The 14,725-nt window shown below is 41.6% G+C and overlaps 1 protein-coding gene across 1 annotated transcript in view; it reads right to left on the bottom strand.

Moving 5' to 3' along the window:
* LPP (LIM domain containing preferred translocation partner in lipoma) overlaps positions 1-14,725 on the bottom strand; it is a 724,515-nt gene that overhangs the window by 580,279 nt on the left and 129,511 nt on the right. The gene's annotated exons all lie outside the window — the stretch shown is intronic.

Below are 14,725 nucleotides of genomic sequence, written 5' to 3'. Positions count from 1 at the left end.
TGAGCTGCTCAGAGAAGTGAGTCACTTACTGGAATCTGTGCTGCCTGCATTACTCAGCTGATATTAATACACCCACTTGTTCATTAAAGTTTAATTGGAGTTCATGTGAATTGGTTTCACCGGATACTTAATCAAAGCGAACTGTTTGTGTACGAACTGTTCAAATACAAAGCTGGAAACACAGCTCTCCTTCAGCCTCTACACACGTCCACTGGCTGCTCTTTTAATTCTGTTGACACAATAAGTGAGTCAGAGAAGGTGGGACAATGACCCTGATGGAGGATGGGAAAAGCTGTCTAACACCAAACAAGAGTAAATGAAAAAATCCTTTGTGAGAAGCCAGCCATGGTTCTCTAACTCATCAACCATAGTCAGACACTGGCCAGGACTCGAACGACAACTCCTAAATGGGAGCTTGTTCCTTCTAGTTTCTTTCTGGGGCTCATTATCGAAGCTGCAGGTCTCCTTTTCTCCCTGGGCACCTGTTTTCTAGCTGTACATCTTTATTTTTAAAACGGGTGGATAAGAAAATTAACCATCATTCAACATAATCACACATTTCTCTTGCGCTGACAAGCGAATCATGAACACAATCCCTAACGCCTATTTATACAATCAGGACTGTCAGGACCCTGTTATTTCTTATCAGATATCTCATTAATCAACAGTTGAGAAAGTGTACATTTTTAAAGCTTCTGAGAAAAAACTGTGCATGAAGTTAGGTGGAAATATATTTGTTAAAGTTTGGTGGCTCTAGTTGTGTTATCAAGTTTTCCTTAAGTGTGTTCATCGTTAAGTAAGCATGACTTCTTTACCAAAAACAAATCAATATGAATTTAAAACTTGCCACTATGCACTATTTTGAATCCCTGAAGCAATCCTCAGATAATAGATTAAAGGGAAATCCACTTTTTTAAACAGGTTTATTGAGATATAATTTACATACAATAAAATTCACCCATTTAAAGTTTACGGTTCTGTTTTTAGTACAGTCACAGCCTTGTGCAATCATCACCACCATATAAAGAACATTTTCAGCATCCCAAAAAGAAACTCACACTTATTAGCAATCACTACCTATCCTCTACCCAAACCCTGCCAGCAACCACTACTTTCTATCTCTACAGACTCTATAGATTTGCCTATTGTGGGCTTTTCACATAAATGGAATCATATAATATGTGGTCTTTTGTAACTGGCGGTTTTTTTGTGTGTGTGTGTTTTTTGGTTTTTTTTTTTTTTTTTTTTTTTTTTTTTTGATGGAGTTTGGCTCTGTCACCCAGGCTGGAGGGCAGATCTTGGCTCACTGCAACCTCCGCCTCCCGGGTTCAAGCCATTCTCCTGCCTCATCCTCTGAGTAGCTGGGATTACAGGCACACACTACTATGCCCAACTAATTTTTGTATTTTTAGTAGAGACGGGGTTTCACCATGTTGGTTTTGAACTCCTGACCTCAAGTAATCAACCCACCTCGGCTTCCCAAAGTGCTGAGATTACAGGCATGAGCCACCGTGCCTGGCCTTGTAACTGACTTCTTTCACTTTGCCATAATGTTTTCAAGGTTCACCCATGTTGTAGTACATATTAGTACTTTATTCCTTTCACTGCTGAACAATATTCCATTTTATGAATATGCCACATTTTTGTTATCCATTCAACCAATCTACTTCTTAAAAATAAAATAACCTCCCATCTACCAAATAATAGCAAATGATTTGACAGATATTAATTCTCAGTTTGACAGATATTTTGCTTATCCCTTCGATGATCCACTCGTGACAGTCCTATTACCCATGTTTAAAAAGCGAGGTTTGCATTAGACAATTCTCAACGGTGGGATGAGGTGGCAGTACCTTATAGTCTAAGCCATTCTACATGTAAAACTCATCAAGATGGTTCAGAAGTTTATTGTTTCAGTATACAAAGAGCTCTCGCTGACATGATACAGCTAGATTGTGGGCTCCCTACATTAGGAGCCATAGTTACAGTGCCCCAGGTGGGCAGGCTTAGAATATACTAAAGGAACAACACTCAAAACCATCTCTCTCTCGAGAAAAACCACATTTTCTGCTTCTTAAGATATTAAACCCAACCACTTAGTAATAAATACCTATAATGTGCTATGTGCCACCATTATAATTAATAAGAGACGAGACCAGTCCTCCAGAGTTCAAACTCTAGCAGAAGAGACACATAGAATAAGTCAATGCCAGCTCAAATAAAATTAAGGGTATGACAGAAACTCAGAGAAGGGAATCTTCCATTTGTTATGTCTCACTTGCAACACTGGCGACTTCATTTCTAACCTTGTTTGTAGAGTTAGAGCTAATTATTACACCATAGAGACAGTACATAGACTTCCAGGAGGAAGGAGAATCTATAGCTATGTGTGTCATGAAAAAGTACAAGTTGATCTTTACTGGGGGCATAAATCACATCAATACAATTACCAGATGTTGTAGATCTCAAAGGAAATGATCAAAAATGGAAAGTCAAGGAGTCAAGGAGGTCATCTGTCAAAAGAGAAATACTTTTTGCTTCCTTATAAAGCATGCTTTTCAAGACACTATCAGGAAGCTGGCAATTCACTGAGAAGTTGCCACCTAAGAAACCATGTAGTGTGAATAAAAGAAATAGATTTCCAAAACCTATGTCAGGTAAACCATACTCTAGTACATGACCCTAATAATACAGCACTGGGCTTATTGGGTACCGTGTGTCTAAGAGACACGAAGGCATTTTCCAAAGAGAATTCAATCCTTCTACCTCCCAAGCAAGTATAGTGCAGACTCTTAAGTCATCAGGAAACTTAAGAGCACATTCCATCCCTCTTGTTCTGTATTCTGACGACATGCCGAGTCTTCCAGATAAAGGCACTCTGCAATCACAACTAGATGTTTGAGTCATGCTTCTGTTTTTTGGAATGTAGAGATATTGACCACCTTAGATGCAACTCATGAAACAGATAAGTTTTCACACAGTCCAAAAATAATTGATATGCTTAATAAGAACTTATTTCACTTAAAATTTCTACCAGCATGAAACCCTCTGTAATATGCCCATCCAGTTTGTACATCAGTAGAAGTGCTCCTCTTTAAATTCATATAGCAAGTCTGCACATCCTGTTTCCTAATTACCTCATGCAAAAAAGGAATTTTACCTTCACTTCTCTTGTTCATTAAAGCAAGGTTCAGGAAATGTTTTGACATTTGATTTTTGAAAAACACATGCTGGTTTAACGGAAGGTCCTAGACATTCATTGCTGTTTAAACTTGGGGAGAAACAAGGTAATATCAATCAAAACTAACTTTTTAACTGATCTTTTTAAAGAAAAGAAAACTAAAATGGGCATTTTTAAGATATATTACAACTCTATATAACCTGACAGTACTTGGTTAAGAATTACCTCATTACAATCAAATCAGGGCAGTGGAGCAGAAAGCACCCTAGAGTCAAATGTTCTGGGTTTGCATCCAGGACTGCTTTAAGAAAACTTATTTCACTTCTCTGAACATCAGATCCACTGTTTCTAAAAGGGAAATAATGATAAAGCCTGCCTTGCCTACCTCATAGAGATGTCATAAAGCACACATAAGAAAACGGGTACTTAAGTGTTTTGAAAGCCACAAGTCCCCGACGCAACGTAGGGTATCGTCTTAATGTCCTTTCTTATAAAGGTATTCTTTAATGACATGAAAAACACTTTTGTCTTTCTGTTTATATTTTGAATAGGCCAAAGAAACATCTCAGAATCAACACTACCAATTCCAGGAAGTTTCACAAACACACACACACACACACACACACACACACACACACACACACACAAGCTTTATAAAGAGAATTGTTGTTTGGGACAACAAGCCCAAGGAAGTAAAAGATTCTGAAGAATTGTTCGTCTTAGAGTTCACCTCAGCAACACATCTTTAAAATTAAGTATCAGTCAGTATATTCTTACTCTTTGAAGGTGGGTGAAATACATATGTTAGAGTGTATTACCTTTCAAAGAGTGGTATGTCAAAATTCCCACCCACCTCCTTCTGATGCTAGAGAAACAGTCCAAGGAAGAGGTGGCCCCTTTATATCAATGCTTTCTAGGGAAGAGGGAAATGGGAGACAGCTCTGAGGACAGACCCAGGCATGTGCAGACTGAGGAAAGACAGAACTTGCCCAGAAGACACAGAAAAAATACCAACCCGCAGGCCACTTTGACCAGTGAATTGACCCTCGGTAGCCACATGGCAACATTCCATCAGGGCAGCTTATCAAGGACGCAGATGCATTCCATTCCCCACATACACTCTGTCATCTGAAGTTTACTCTTTCAGATAAACAAAGGTCAAGGACAGAGAAGACAAGAACTTTTCCAAGGTCATTAGTAGCTGTGTAACTACAACTCATATGTTTGAAGCTCAACTTGTTGAAGCTCTTGGAGTGAAGAGGCCGGGAACATAAACAGTCCTCAACTCTTCACTGTGTACCTGTCCTTCTCGGTTGCTGTAGTATAATGGAACAGTAAGTGCTACCACTGAAGCAGGGAATGCTGTGTGCCAAGCAGTGTTATACATGGTCTACACATTCTACCTTAGTTAATCCTCACAAGGACCCTATGATGTAAGCCCATTTTACAGATGAATGAAGTACGGCACTAGAAGTGAAGTTGTTTGTCCAAGGCACATGATATTATGTGTTAGGACGGATCAAAACCCAAGCAATGTAGCTTTGGCATCTGTCCCTAAATAGTACACAAAACTGCATGTTCAGCCGGGCATGGTGGCTCATGTCTGTAATACCAGGATTTTGGGAGGCCAAGGCAGTCAGATCACTTGAAGTCAGGAGTTCAAGACCAGCTGGGCCAACATGGTGAAACCTTGTCTCTACTAAAAATACAAAAAAAAATTAGTCGGACATGGTGGCATGCGCCTATGGTCCCAGCTACTCGGGAGGCTGAGGAAGGAGAATCACTTGAACCCAGGAGGCCAAGGTTGCAGTGAGCCAAGATTACACCACTGCACTCCAGCTTGGGTGATAGGGTGAGACTCTGTCTCAAAAAAAAAACAACAAAACAAAAAAAAAAAACAAAACAAAACAAAACAAACCTGCATGTTTATGGGCACTTCCAAGATAGGGTGAACACCCACCATGAACTAGGTGCCTTTGCAGACACGCACATACATTTTGTAATTTATTCTTATTATGATATTGAGAGAAAGATTTTATAATCCTTTATTGAAAGGAAGACACTGAAATCCTAAGAGGTCCTTAAATTGAGGATTTTACAAACACTAAGAAGCACAGCAGGATTTGAACAGCTGTCTGATTTCAGGTTCAGTTTTCTATGTAAACATCCAGGTTCTGCATGAGTTCTGAGGTTCTCTAATCATCATTAGCACTATCTGTCTACATATATATCTGCTCATTCATTTTTTGCCAAGTGGCACTGTGAAAAGAATATGTGTTTACAGGGAGACCACAGCAGTTCTACCACTTACTAGCTGAATGACTTGGACAAGTTACTTAGTCTCAATTTCCTCAACTAATGAAACAATCATAACAGTACTGACTACTATCTCAGAGCATATTTCATATGATTGTCATAAAAGTTACATGAGATGACGTATGTAAATTACAACAGTGAACAGCACATAATACGTGCTCAGTATTTAGTCAAATAAATAATTGAGTGAATTTAAATTTCAATGACATAACATAAGCAAAAATCCTATTGGAGTTCCTGTTCTAGAATATTCAGTCAAAACCAAGAACATTATTAATGTATTGTTAGTATCCTCTCTAATAGTTTGAACATGCCTTAAGGCTGATAGTCATGTCTGAGCTAGTCTGTAAACCACACAGTGGCCAGCACAGAGCCTTGTATTTTATTGTATTTTATGATTCAATGATTATATGATCTTTGTTTGAATTTACTGAGAAAAGAAAATATCGAATGCTAAAATAACTTCTCTCAAAGCTTAGAAGCTTCAGTTGTCCATTTTCACTCAAAACTTTATTCTCAATTTGAAAAGTATTACCCATAATTGAAGCCTAAAATCCACTAAAAGGCATCAATTTAATGTTATTTATTGGTGATACATTCCCTAAGAAATAAGGAAGAAAAATGATTTCCCAATCTCCACATTTTAAAATCTTAGCTCTATCTTCCCTACAAAAACTTATAACATCATTTATTTTGTTCCGGGTCCTTCACAGATGGTAATCACAAGTGCTTTCCTGATTCCGTTACTAGCTAGAGAGGTGTGCAGGGGCGGGGGGAGAGGGGGGGAGGGGGGGGAGAGAGAGAGAGAGAGACAGAGACAGAGACAGAGACAGAGACAGAGAATGAGAGAGAGATTGATTTTAAGAGGCTATTTGGCATCAAGAGAAGTTCAAGAGGCAGAAGTATTTCAACCAGGACATCAAATGAAAATCAAATGCAAGAGTATATAATTAAATTTTAGAAAAAAAAAGTATGTACATATGCATAAATGTGTGTGCACAGGTGTGCACGTATGTGTATGTGTGTGTATGCACATGCACTTATGGAAAAGGCCAAGGTTCCACCAGGAGCTCTGGACAACTACATGAAGGGGAGCCATGCTGAGACGAGACTGGAGGCTGGAAGACTAGTTTTTACACCTCCACTTTGCCACTCAACTGCTTCATCTGTAACAAGTCATTTCAACTTGGTTTTCTATTTCTAAGAATGGAGACCTCACGAGACTGATGTGAGGTTTGAGCAACAAACAAGATCTGAAAGTGTTTTGGAAATGTCTGTACAAGCATAAAGGGACATTACTACCCATTTGTTCCCATGCCAAGGAGAGCAACTTTTCATCTGAGCCAATGTCGCTCACAAGTGGAATCTATTCCCATCACAGCCGGCTTTCGGCAAAGGAAGAAGGGATGTGGACAATTTTCCAAAGAGGCAATGCTTTCTAATTTCTCTATTATTTCCAAAACAAAAAAGCCAAATCTTTCTCCCACTTTTGTTTTTCAAAATAAAAATAAATTATAACCCTAACTTGCTAATAAATGCAGGCTGGAGCTGTCCTTAAGTAAAAGCTTTTGATAACAAATTGCCTGCACTAAATGCTATTTTACTGCTGATTTTTTTATTGTTGCTTAAGCACAGCAATTATGCTAATAAGTCTGGGAGGATGGTACATCCAGCATTGAATCTGACAGATAAAATACTCAATAAAATGCTAACCTCACCTGAAAATTGGAATCAGACAGCCTTATTAGTATTTATGGATATGGCATCTTAAACATGTTTTTTCAAAGATGAATATATATGAAATCAATGTTGTCTCCTAATACAGCCCGCCATTTCTAGGCCTCTGTCTGCTCTAAATTCAAGGTGACGATTACTCTTTGCCTTTACTTTGCTTCTTGCCAGAGAAAAAAAGAACTTATTGGCCATCACTACTACATAAAGAATCAAGCAATAAAATGCTTTCTTTTTTCCTTCATCCACCTCCCTACCTCTCTTCTCACCCCACCTCCGCCAGTCCCCCGAAAAAGGGAAGGTAAGAACTGTCTGTCTGAGCAAAGAAAGAAGGCAGATTTGACAGCAACAAGAACCATTTGTCAAACCATCTGGCTTCTCTCTTCACCTGACAGGAGGGAAGAGTGATGTGTCAGAAAGAGCAGGGAATTGAGAATCCAAAGAGCTGGCTTTTCGTCTTGATTTTGCCATTTCCTCGATGTGTGACCTTGCCAGACCTCAGTTTCTTAAATAGAGCGCTTCTGCAGCCCAGTGGTTATGTCTCTATGAGAAGCCTCCATGAGCTGCATTAACAAAAGGGGCGGGGGATCACAAGCCCCAGTATCCATGAAGGCTTGAATATTATAAGCCAAGGGAGACAGGATGCTGGTGGAAACTTGCAATTTTTAAACTTGTGCTTTGGCTGGGTGCGGTGGTTCAGGCCTGTAATCCCAGCACTTCAGGAGGCCGAGGTGGGAGGATCACTTGAGGTCAGGAGTTTAAGATCAGCCTGGCCAACACAGCGAAACCCCATCTCCAAGAAAAATACAAAAATTAGCCAGGCGTGGTGGTGGGTGCCTGTAATCCCAGCTAGTTGGGAGGCTGAGACAGGAGAATTGCTTGAAGCAGGGAGGGGGAGGTTGCAGCGAGCTGAGATCACGCCATTGCACTCCAGGTTGGGCAATGAGAGAGAAATCCCATCTCAAAAAAATAAAAAATAAACAAGTAAATAAAAATAAAAATAAAAAAACTTGTGTTTTGTCTTACATGGTCTCCTCTTACTATTAATATGTGTCCTCGATTTTGAAATATATATCCCTAATGTATATTTGAAATACATATCCTCCATATATGCTTGAAATGGTCCAGGCTTAACTTTAGAGGCCTTGGACAGCCAGCAAAAACAGAGTGGCTCATTTACCAGCCATCCTCATCAAGTTAGCTGGCTTTCTTTTTTAGTATCAATACATTTATTTGGGGAGGGAGCAAAGAAGTGACATGCACATTTTAAATGTCAAAAACTAACAGTATCTGAATATTCCAATATTATTTACAAAAAATAAGAAGTTCTCTTCTTTAATTTCCACACTAAACCCCATAAAGCAGTAACAGAGAAAATACTGCGCTCCTGAAGTTGCCATGAATTAGGAAATGGAAGATCCGAGAGGACTTTCTCATCCATATAGAGTAAGTGGGTTCCGGGGTCAGGACAAGCAGTTTTGCCTTCTGACTAATTCCAGCATGCTGCCAAGCACACCACAGCATCCTCCGGGTCACAAGCACGTTGAGTCATTCAAACCTAAAATATCCAAGGAGCAAATCCCTGCTCAACACAAGGAGAGAGGAATGGAAGCCTCCATGCCCACAGCAGCACTTGTGTCTAAGAGACTTCTCCCACCCCTTCAAGACCTCAGAGAGTTTCCAGAAAGTATGTCTTCCTCTGGGAAAGTCCCAGGCATGGACAAATCAGGCCTACACTAAATAATGGAATCTGACACGTTGTGACAAGGACGGGCACAGATCTCAGAATCCAATTCATTCCAAGGCCCTTGCAAAGTCACTTCCCTCTATAAGCCCGTTCCCACCTCCATATAAGTGGGTCTTTTCAAGACCAAGGAGATCCCTCAGCCACTAGCAGAAGGGAGAAAAGACAAAATGGACTCCAAAAATACAAAGAGTTCAGTACAACTTACAAAGGGTCTTCCCATTGCTTTCTGCAGGTAGTGTCCACAATGCAGGCAAAGCTGAACTATCCCCATCTTTCGGATAAAGAAACAAAGACCAAGAAACTCAGAAATTCTCCCAGGACAAACAGCAAGCTAAGAAATCCTCAAACCAAAGTGATACTTAATGCATAGCTGTTGGGGGTTGTGGGAAGGAGGCTGTTGGTGCTAGTGCTTTGCACAGGGCAGAATATTAAAAAGGAGGCCAGAAATAGTGGCTCATGCCTATAATCCCAGCACTTTAGGAGGTCAAGTCAGGCTGACCACTTGAGCTTCAGAATTCAAAGCCAGCCTGGGCAACATAGTGAGACCCCCCCACCTCAACAAAGAAAAACTTTTCTAATTAGCTGGCATGGTGGCACACACCTGTAATCCCAGCTACTCAGGATTGAGCCCAGGAGTTCAAGACTGCAGTGAGCCATGATCACACCACTGCACTCCAGCCTGAACAGCACAGTGAGACCCAGTCTCAGGAAATAAAAAAGAGGAGTTAAGTAGATTCTACATTCAGTAACCATACTATCCAAGACACCCCACCCTGCAAAAGGAGAAGATACAGGCATTACCACAATATCAGAGATACACACAACCCATGGGAGAGAAACAATTTACCACCTCTCTCTAATGCTTCACATATATAGAAACAGAATCCAAGTCCGTACACCCCTTTATCTTTATTATCCTACGACCAACAATGCAACTTGCAAAGCACTATCACAATAAATTCATCAAGCAGAAATCACTATCCTCTAATTGACAGACGAAAAAGCTGAGGCACTAAGAAGTTGATTGACCTGCCCAATTCACATGGGTCTCTAAAAGCAGGGCCAGGACCCACAACCAGGGCCCCTGACCTCACATGCCCTGTTTGTCCATTGTTTTTTTTCTTCACTTGCTTATGCCCCCTCTGAATTTGCCAGTGCTACCATTTTTCAGTAAACAACCAGAGCAGAAAGTCAGCTCTGAACTGATACATCTCCCAACAGAGGAACGATTCGAGTCATACTTCGAGGAATAATTTCTGGGAAAGCAGAGGAGGTGATGCTATCAAACAGTGAAACCTAAAACTCCTACTCACTACCTGCCTGAGAGGGCAGGAAATGGGGCCGAGGCCCTTTCCCTACATGCTCCCCCTGCCCGTTTTTGTCTCTCGCAGTCATTACTAAACTTAGCACTGTAATCAAATGAAAGCTGTTTCCCAGCTGTATGGCCTTGGGTAAGTCCCTGATCTCCTTGATTCTGTTACCAATACACACTCATGCACACACGCACGTATGCGGGTACACATACACACATACACACACATCCCAGACCATCCCTTCATTTCACCTAGCAGGATGGTAGCTACAGAAAGCCCCTGTGTTTCTTACCCTGCAAAACACCACAGCTACTTCCTAGGTATTCAGAAAGTGTCTCCAGACCCGGCATCTGAAGTTCTGACTTGAACCCTCCACTTACCCCTTGGGCCTCCTGGGTCCCATCCCATTTCTTCTGTCCATCCTTCCCATAAGACCCTCTTCTCCAGTCCACTTGCCATTGTCCTAGATGAGGCCTGTGCACCTCCACCTTGAATAAACACTAACTTGTCTCTCAACCTCAATCTTCCCTTCTAACCCCATCTTTCTCTGAGTAAATACTTCCAGCTCTGTAAGAACTCCTCCTGGCCAGGCACGTGGCTCAACACTTTGGGAGGCCGAGGCGGGCAGATCAAGGACAGGAGTTCGAGACTACCCTGACCAACATGGTGAAACCCCATCTCTACTAAAAATACAAAAATTAACTAGGCGTGGTGGTACATGCCTGTAATCCCAGCTACTCGGGAGGCTGAGGCAGGATAATCGCTTGAACCCAGGAGGTGGAGGTTGCAGTGAGCCAAGACTGCACCACTGCACTCCAGCCTGGGCGACAGAGCGAGACTCCGTCTCAAAAATAAATAAATAAAAACAAATAAACCAAAAAGAGCTCCTCCTATGACAGCTCTGGAAACATCCTCCACCAAAATGACTGCACTTCTCTATGCACAATATGGTTTATATCCTTATAAAATCAGCATCTTGGCCGGATGCAGTGGCTCACACCTGTAATCCCAACACTTCGAGAGGCCAAGGCGGACAAATCACCTGAGGTCAGGAGTTGGAGACCAACCTGGCCAACATGGCAAAACCCCATCTCTACTAAAAATACAAAAATTAGTCGGGCGTGGTAGTGTATGTCTGTAGTCCCAGCTATTCAGGAGGCTGAGGCAAGAGAATCGCTTGAACCAGGGAGGTGGAGGTTGCAGTGAGCGAGATTGCACCACTGCACTCTCCAGCTTGGGCAACAACAACAACAACAACAAAATCGGCATCTCCATAACTGGGTCTACTCTACCTAGGGGTTTGGTTTCTGAAGATAAACTAAGGTACCAGAGAACGTCAGTCAACGCCTCTGAGGCTGGCCACTTCAAATAAGCATATCTGCCACTCCGGAGAGGCTGGTTCTTTGGGAGTGCTGGTGAGCGTCAATCCCCAGGTCAGGGACTGAAAAACACTACTGCGTTAGGCCTTTATAAACATTCTCTAATCTTAACAAATTAGCATGCAAGGTATATTTAACCCCAAACTAAAACCATTTAAACTGGGACTCAAATGGGTTTCGAAACTCAGCCTCACTGAAGTTATGTAAATCATCCAAATTCAAGCAGCTATTGGGGCCCGGGTTTGGAAGCAAGTCTGCGTAACCTCATTGGGGTACTCTGTTGTTGGAGTGTCAGGTGCTCTACTAGATGCTTCATCCACATCAATTCAGTTGGCTTCTATGACAACCCTTCCTAATAATGATCAGGGTTTCCATTTTATAGATCTGAAAACTAAGGCCCCCATGGCAAACATGTCTCTTGCAGATTTAGCACTGGAACCCAAGTGTCCTAGGCTAGCTCTTTTTCTCTTTCCTCAGTATCAGGCATCCTCTTTCTACCTAATATATAGAGTTCTTATCTGAATGAGCCACTAGAAGCAGTATTCAGCAGTACACGCAGAATCTGAACTGCAAGTCAGAAAAAGGTATTTCGCAAGCAGCAGTTCTAGTTAAGATCTCAACAGTGCTGTTGGGAGGCGGATTTATCGAGCACATCATGTGAGCAGTCTGACCCTGGACTGTTCCCAAAGGTCAGAGCCATAAAGTGAAGCCAGAATTTCATTCAATTTCACAAATGCAGCAACTTGGCATATCTGCTTTCCTTGTAACAGGGGCAACTGCAAAGTCTTCTTCAAGAAGATTGATAATCAAAGTCAGAAATTCAGAGGTCATCAGGTAAGCCACTTCCTCCTTTTTAAAAGCTAAGCTTTTCAAATATGAGGAGGGCTGACACTCTAAGAAGTTGAGAGCTAAAGAAGAGACGGCACATTCTGACCTAACTTCACTAGGAATGCCACCAGCATCTTAAGCAAACACCACCTCTCCTTGTGCCTCTAGAGAAACAGGATTAAGAAGGAGCCTGGTGAAAAGCTGATAGTCGCTCATAAAAGCTATGCTCCTAAAGCAGGTTCCCAGGGGCCCTTCTAGTTCCCTGGGTTAACTGCATTTAACCTTCCAACCCCTCAGGCCTCCACAGTAATTCAATTTAACAGTTACAGAGTGCCTATAAATGCCAGCTACTGAACTAGCCTCCAAAGGATCAGAGATGTCTGCCCTCTGATCAGAACTCAGAAATAGATACCACCCATCCAATACAAGGTGGTGTATGAAAGTATCTCTGAAAGTACAAACTATGTGATGGGAAATGGAGGAGGGGAGAGACTGACACCAAATGTGAAGTCAGATGTTTCTGAGAAGGTGGAATTTGAGCTAAGCATGAAGGATGTTGCCTGGCAGAGGTAGCCATGCAGGGTGGCACTGCACCTGGGATGAGGAATGTGAACATGGGGTGGAGAGGGAGGGGTCAAGAGGAAGGCAGAAAGGTTGCCTTAAGTCATGAGTGTAGGGTCCTAAGCAGGGATGTCACTTACGTCAGGAGCATTGGGAGGCCAAGAAAACATACAGCAAGTCTCAAGACAGAGGTTCTGAGCTCACTGCTCTTAGGGGCACCCCACCAAAATAAAGACTCCCTCTCAAGTAGCCCAAGGAGATGAATATGTGTACAGAAGCCAACCTCCTGTCACGCTGCATTCCAGACAAGGAACTACACAACACATGCATCCCTCCTGCCCTACCACGGCCTCCTGAAGCTGGACAATGTTATCGCAACCTCCAGTATTAAATACAAAGCAGCAGTGGTCCAAGAATGTAGATCAGCAGAAACCTGACAATTCAGAGCTGAGACTAGGTGGCCAAGACCTGATTTTTCAAGGACCCACAATATCATGTAAACACCTGGCCACTAAGCCCCATGTTAAGCTAAAGACAAGAAACTAAAAATATAATAGAGTATGAAAGGTAGGAAAGTATTGCAAGGGAGGGAGGGAAGGAGGAAGAAAAGGGGATGAATGGTAAGAAAACAGAATACAAGGGAAGGGAAAACAAGGAGAGAGGAGGGGAGGAAAAGGACAAGGTAGAAAGACACAAAAAAAGGAAGCAAAGTCTCGCAAAGGCCAAGGTAAGAAGGAGAAGGGAAAACGTTACAGTTATCCCTCTGCCTATGAGTATAAGAATGACTATATTTTATGGGTAAAACATGTGACTGTAGTTCCGAGTAACTACTTCAATGTTTGTAGTCATGATATTTCATGAAAGAACAAAGAATTTAAATTTTACACAAATAACTGTTGAGGTTTTTAAAGCAAAAAAAATAAACATATATTTACAGGTAAATAAATGTGATAAAAAACTAGACACATGGCAAATTGCTAATGATGGTAACTTCTTGGAAGGAAGAAAGAAAGATGGGGGAGTGGAAAGGAGTTTGAAAAGTTGCAGAAATGGTCACAAATTTTCCCCTTCCCTATGTCCTCATCCTTGCGATATGACTTTGGACCTTTTTTTTTTTTTTTTTTTGAGGTAGAGTCTTGCTGTGTCACCCAGGCTGGAGTGCAGTGGTGCAATCTGGGTTCAAGCAATTATCCTGCCTCAGCCTCCCAAGTAGCTGGGATTACAGGCACAAGCCATCACACTCAGCTAATACTTTGTATTTTTAGTGGAGACAGGGTTTCACCATGTTGGCCAGGCTATTCTCAAACTGCTGGCCTCAAATGATTCATCTGCCTTGGCCTCCCAAAATGCTGGGATTACAGGTGTGAGCCACCATGCCCGGCCTGACTTTGGAGCTTCTGCCACCAAGAAATATACTTTCTCAACCCACATCACTAATAAGCGTGTATCTGTGTATATATTAATTCACTATGTCCTAATCTAGTTTACATGTCTCCGTCTTATCCATACATATGTAAAAGACTTTCAAGTGCTTTACTAAATTCAAATATCTTCCTACAAATAGTAGTAAGAACCGCATTTATTAAATAATTCATATGTGCAAATTGTTTTAAGCTCTTCACATGCATTATTTCATTTTGTCTTCAAAAATTCCTTTGTCGCCTGTAAT

Source organism: Theropithecus gelada, chromosome 2 (assembly GCF_003255815.1).
Source record: "Theropithecus gelada isolate Dixy chromosome 2, Tgel_1.0, whole genome shotgun sequence".
NCBI classification, from domain to species: domain Eukaryota; kingdom Metazoa; phylum Chordata; class Mammalia; order Primates; family Cercopithecidae; genus Theropithecus; species Theropithecus gelada.
Note: the sequence above shows the minus strand (reverse complement) of the source record. Positions and strands in the feature narration are given on the sequence as shown.